Source organism: Pinus tabuliformis, chromosome 4_1 (genome assembly GCF_031772625.1).
Source record: "Pinus tabuliformis cultivar Carrire ecotype Pingquan chromosome 4_1, CPIR1, whole genome shotgun sequence".
NCBI lineage: Eukaryota > Viridiplantae > Streptophyta > Pinopsida > Pinales > Pinaceae > Pinus > Pinus tabuliformis.
In genome coordinates, this window is record NC_142303.1 from 761992011 (window position 1) to 761998860 (window position 6850).

A 6850-nucleotide genomic window follows, 5' to 3' on the forward strand; every position below is an offset into this window, starting at 1 on the left:
CTGGGCGTACAAGGAAGCAAGTAGCGAAGAACTATCAAGAGAGAGAGGAATCGAACTAGGAGATAAGCGCAAGACAGAGGTTGGTCTCCTTTGTTCTTCTCTCATCTATATTTCATAAAGGAAAAACGAAAGTAAATTTACTTTGTTTGTTTCTAAGGTAGCTACCACACCTTAGTGGGATAAGTAGTTCTGTGTAGACACTTTTCCCTGTAACACCAAGGGCCCCTAAGGGAGAAATATCGGCAATTGGAACATCAACTAGGAAATGGTCCATTGGGGAGGTAAAAGGGTTTTTATTGGTCCGTCCTCGAAAGTGTCGACTATGTCGGTTATGCTTCGATGGATGGTAATGTTACCCACCGAGGTAGGGCTGATGTGGGGGGAGGTAGAGCCCCTAGGTTTGTGGATAGTGAGAGAATGTAGATCTAAAGTCTTCCTTTGTAATAGGATGTCCAGGTCACTTCCAATAGAATTCGTAGGAGAGGCAGTAGGTGAGTTGGGGGGGGTAACACTAAGACAAGGACCTTTGTCCTTGGATTGATGACGGGGTGGTAATGGGGAGGGTACATATGAAACATGCGAGGTGGATGGTATGTCATGATAGGGGTGTGGAGCTGGTAAATCCTAACAGGGGGTAGGTTCCAATGGAGGTTGACAATTGAAATGTGCAGGACTGTTAGGTAGTGGAAAATCTGACTTATTAGAGACATTCGAGGAGGACATAATAGTAATAGGAGACTAAAAAAAGATCCAAATGCATGTGGATGATAAGAGTTTTGTTTCCGTGGCATACCTGGTTGAGGCGAAATCTGATTCCGTGATGCAACCCGCTTCCCCTTTAGGCTTGGACATTCCCTTTCTGAGTTGGACAACGTGGAGCCATTGTAGCATTTCTGGCCATGTAGGTGACCTCCAGGTTGTAGTGGACATTGATCTTGCAGGTGACCTGTTCGATGACAGAAGGAACAACTGAAGAGAACCCCCCAGTAGTCCAACCTTTGATGGAGATTAGTATCCCCCTAATGTAGTTTAATGTGATCAAAAAATCCCCCACAATATTCTTTTTCAATGAGAATCCAAGCGACTCTCTTGTCTTGTGCTCCAAGGCATCTCGGGTCCACATAAACAAATTTTCCAATGGCGTTTCCTATGTCCATTAGAGCCTGTTTGGTCCATAGTTCAATAGGCAGACCTAGTAATTTTACCCAGATCAACTTATTGATAGGCGTGTTGTGCAGGGGATTATATCCTATATACCAATTATGTAAGGCTAGGAAACTTTTGCCATGAATCCATGGTATGGCTTTTATTTTCTCCAAGTCATCCTGACTAAGAAAATGAAAGCTGTACCAACCTTTCATCAATCTGACCGCAGTAGGCAGGTATCTGAGCATAGTTTTCCATTTCCTCCCTATCCAATTGCGCATCTTAGAGTCCTCCATTGCCGAGAAATACCATCGACCAACTAGTGCGCACCTCTCAAGACTGTTTATGTGGTCTACCAGAGTAGCATTGTCTAAAGCCAAAGCCGGAGGTGGTGGAGTGGTTTTAATAGACCGGTGTTTGGAACGACGTTCATGAAGTGCATGTTTGCCACCTTGCGTCACACGAGGCAATAGGTCGACATCTGGCACTTGGTCATCACCGAGAGTGGTGTGCCATGCATCCAGTGAGCGGGGGCCACTTTGGCGATCGTGGACAATACCGCCAATGTGGAGTGATTCAACTTCCATGGTGGCTCGTATGAGAGCTGTGTTGGTAGACACGTGAGAATCCATTTCTGTCATGGCGTGGAAATACAAGGGAGGGGTGTTGTAAAGGAAATGGTATCACTTGACAGGAGTAAAGGGTGATATTCCAATATTAAATACAGATCGGTGTGAATGATTCGAGATATATTCCAAACCACATTGGGACCCTCAAGTCAGCATAATCGAGGAGAAATAGAGTGTGTGGGGAATATAAAATTCGCACACCAAGAGAATAACGTCGTCAGATGGACGAGCCCAAACAGGGAAAAAGGTATGTGTACTGACAGATGGAATATAGCCCAAATATGGAATGATGTGAAGTCAGGTCTTACATGATATTGCATCCAGGTGACGCGATTTCTTTTATGAAGTGAGGTGTCAGTTGGTACGAGATCCACATACTTTGCCGGGAATTTTAAACAATCACCGGAGAGGGATGTTTCGGTAGCCGGGAAAACCAGGAAAAACATGAACTTGTGAGTGAATGGTAATCTTGAAAGACCACGAGTTCTGAAACCAAATTCATGAGGAGGTCTGGTTGAATTAAAATAGTTAATGGACATGAAATAGGTAGAATGCGAAAGCCAGACTGTAGGTTATGTAACCACCCAGAAGATAGTGCTAGCAAGAAATTGTATTATGTAGAAGCACTCCGAATGAAGTGCTAGGAAAACGTAGAAAAACTAGAGTTATATATCAATATCACAACAAAAGCAGTAACATCCCATGCAATTTATCCAAAGATTGCATATCTGAAACCCAAAATGGTTGCAGGGTCTAGAAATAACAATGAGGTATGTTATTTGGAGCCATGTTGGAATTTGCTAATTAGGATGTGGGGTGGAAAGCCAACGAGATGATACTACAAAGAAAAGGTTTTTGATGGCCTCAAAGCCCCACGGCATATGGAAGTGAAGAGGAACTTTAACCCAGAAAGAAATAAGAACCAGATAAATCTCCCAGATGTGTGAATCACATATAAGTGTGATTATGGAGCAGTTGAGGCATACCTGTTGTTATGTCGAGTCCGTATGCAGATGCAGTGTTCTTCACAGGAGGAGGAAAGGCACTATATGTCCACCCGAGAAACCCGAATCCATGAAAAGAAAACTCTTACTACAAATCCAGTGAAACCTTAAACAGTAAAGCAACCAAAACACCACACACCATCTAACGAGGAGACTAGTTCAACCAGTTAATAAATTAACCAGTGAATTTTAGAGATAAAACGAAAACACCATCTAACGAAAAGACTAGTTCAACCAGTTAATAAATTAACCAGTAAATTTTAGAGATAAAACGAGTCACTCCTCGGGGAGGACACTAACCAGTTAATAAATTAACCAGTAAATTTTAGAGATAAAACGAGCCACTCCTCGGGGAGGACACTATAAGCCCAGTGGCCAAGCCTTATTCGACCAGGGAGAGAGAAAGAAAGGGTAAAGGTACTTACTGATGAAAAACATGTGCGAAGAGCCGAAAGGTAAACCGCAGTGAAAACACTTAATATTATATATATATATATATAAACAATAGGAAAATTTATTATAAATTACTTAGTACAGTCATTATTGGTTGCTATTTTTAAATGTATAGGTTGACTCATTACTGGAATTACCTTGTAAGGGGTAACCTTTCACTTCTGCAAAATGGCTCTGGGTCATTAACATGTTTCCTTACATAAGAGGAAAATGAACTCTTAACCAAAGTCAAAACAGTTTTAAGACACTATATATTATGGGCTTTGTCTATTGAGGCCACAATTTCATGACTGCCAAATTCTTGCCAGAATCTGCTAATTTATTTTTCAAGAAATGCAATCTTGGCAGTGCTTTAATAGTTTTTTTTTTTTTTTTATGGGGAAAATGGATTCAACACTATCAAGAACTCCTAAGGCACCCAAAATCTTGTAGCATCACAATGGTAACCAGATTTCCAAAAATTTCAGCCAGATTTTTTTGGAAATCTTCCAGGAATTTCCATTATTTTTCCAACAAAATTATGGCCTCATTATTTTTTAATTATATATATAAAACAAAAATTATATAATTTAAATGTATTTAATAATTGAAAATGAGTATTCCTTAAAGGATTATATATTCAAATTTAAAAGAGAGTAAAATATTTAATTTTCAAATCTTTCAATAAAAAAATTATTTTTTTTAATACCAAACCACCATATAAACTAAAATAATATATATATATATATACATACATTTAAAAAATACCTAATCTTATACACTAATATAAACTAAATTAAATATTCAGTCCAAAAAGTCTCTTACACTAATATAAACTAAATTAATAACTCAAAAATTATTATTGTTACTTTGTAAAAATATTTGTTGTGTTAGAGTAACTGCTAAGTAGAAATGGGCTTGGAGCATGTCGTAAAACTACTTCTGTTTGGCTAAGAGCTCATCTTCCTCAGGGCTTAAGGAAATAGATTAATGACCTAAGACCTAGGGGCATCTGACAGGAGTGAAAGCTTGTGCTCTTATGACCACCAACGGATTATTTCAGGTGGCATGGTTTTCCTTGAATAACAGTTATGAGAGTTATTTCACTTGGCATGGTTTTCCTTGAATAAGGGGTTTTCATTGAATAAGGGTGATGAGAGTTATTTCACTTGGCGTGGTTTTCCTTGAATAAGGGTGATCACTGTGCCCTTACAACCACCAATGGATTATTTCACCTGGCATGGTTTTCCTTGAATAAGGGTGATGAGAGTTATTTCACTTGGCATGGTTTTTCTTGAATAAGGGGTTTTTCTTGAATAAGAGTGATGAGAGTTATTTCAGTTGGCATAGTTTTCCTTCAACAAGAATGATGAGATGTTTGTCCTCACTGCTAGTTTAACAACAAAATTATGATAGATTTTCCTATATATGAAAAAAAAAACTGCAAAACAGAAAACACATATTTTCTTTAAAAACAAGGTCACGTAGAAAAAGCCCTAATAGTTAAATCCCTAATAGTTAATTAAGGACTTGTCATACTAGCAATTCCTTTCTTCTCAACGTAGCTTCTAACCAGGTTGGAAAAATATCCTTGAGGAAGATTCCTTGTGAGATGGTTTCCTGGTTCGTTGGAATTGCCTTACTGTAAAGTCGGATTTTTTTGGAATTGTCTTTCTGTAAAGGAAAAAATTGAGTCCATTTGCTTTTTTTAGAGTCCGAATATCTCAATGAGACTGACGCCTAAGATTCTATTGGTCACTGGAAGGCGGACAACGTTAAATAAGGTTTAAAATAGAACGTTAAAAAATCACGTTCTTTGTCAAAATTCTCAAACTGCCAACCATTCAATATATATATATATATATCCGACAATTATACATCATATTATAAAATGCATATTGGATTCAGAGAGGTAGCAGCAGGCTGCACTTTCGGAAGCCATTAATTAAAACAATCTTATACATTCGACCAAGCAATTATTATCCTCAACTTTTGCTGGTTGTCTCAGCTGGTTTCCGCGTTATCTTATAACGAGGAGATTCCTCCTGAGTTGTCACGCGCTTCCCGGACTTAAAATAAACAGAAGGAAGTGAAGTGTTGTGAACAAATTATTGTGAACATCCCCATAAGGATATTTCTATATTTACATAACTAGAAGATACAGTTTCATGCACTCCATGCAGTAGTTGAATAAGATTTTTTGAGCCTCTAATTATCAGATCAGCTTTTAATTCTGCGTAGAGTGTATGCTGCAGCTTCTGCTGTGAATTTTCAATCCCAAAGTGAGTGGTATCCATATCATCTTTAATATATCTGCTACTTTCATAGACTGAAAGGATGATCAGTCTGAGGGGAAGTTGCAGGGTCATTCTAGGAGCAATTCAGAGCCTCAGATCTTGCTTGGTGTTCATTTTATGCAGTTTGCAGCAGTGCCCTCATATCGATAAGAGACTGCATTCTGTTTTGAAGTTCTATTGTAGCAGCCTTCTGTCAGATGGCTCAAATTATATTGAGCATAGGGCAGTTGATGAAGGAAAAGATGACAGAAATAGGGAAGAAGCTACAATGACTGGATCAGAAAACAGCAAACCCATGATGTCTGCATTAATGCTCCCTGAGGACTTGCTGAGAATCTTCAATGTATTTGACAAGGATTTAGATGGACTGATCAGCAATGAAGATATCCAGAGGATATTAAACAATCTGGGTCTAGATGTAAAGTTTGATCACATATTGGATGTTCATGGATCATGCAAATCTCTTGGGTTTGATGAGTTTCTGAGCCTATACAATGGCCTCTGGAATGATGATGAGGATGAGGAGCACATTGAAGGAGACAATGGCTTGGAAAGTCATGGTGAATTGATGCAGGTGTTTAGGGTGTTTGACAGGGATGGAGATGGGTACATCTGCTCTTCTGAGCTGCAGCAGATTTTAGAATCACTTGGACTGAATGAAGGAAGAGACATTTCAGTATGTAAGAGAATGATCAGCAAGGTTGACATAAACTTCGATGGGAAGGTGGATTTTTCAGAATTCAAGCAGATGATGCTCTTCCCATGAGTTCTTGTAAGATATCTGAAGTACAAAGTATTGACAGCAAGTTTCTTGGAACTGGAATTAATTTTTATGGGGCTCTGCACGAAGTTAAAAAAATGAAAATTCTCGTATAGCTAGTAATATCTAGACTTTGGTATTTTTCAAAAGAATCACTGAAAATAGGGACAAGAAGCATTGAGCTTCCGCTGGTCTTGCAAAGCAAATTTATGACATTGAATCTTTATCACGGTTAATAAAATTTTATGACCGACAACGTTGATAACATCACCTACTGGATATGTAGGTATGTTGCGTTAATAATTGAAATAATTAATTGTTAAATTTGAAATTATTCTATAAATAAAAGTTTTTCCATTTTATCAAAATATCATTATATAAAAATAGCTAAGTTATTTGGAAGTTTCAATTTTTCATTGTACCTTCAATTTTAATTTTAATGTCTAAGAAATTCGCTGAACGACTCCCTCTCATTCCAACCATCATATCCATTTTATCAGGTTAAAAAATTAACCTTTCAATTTTAAGAAAATAAAACTATATTACATATATAAATTAACGTTTTTATATTTACAGTAAACA

General features: G+C 37.8%; 1 pseudogene; it reads left to right on the forward strand.

Annotated features, from left to right (window-relative positions):
* Nucleotides 1–1996: 1996 nt before the first annotated feature.
* Nucleotides 1997–6274, forward strand: LOC149178385 (calmodulin-like protein 2 pseudogene; annotated as a pseudogene).
* The last annotated feature ends 576 nt before the right edge of the window (nt 6275–6850 follow it).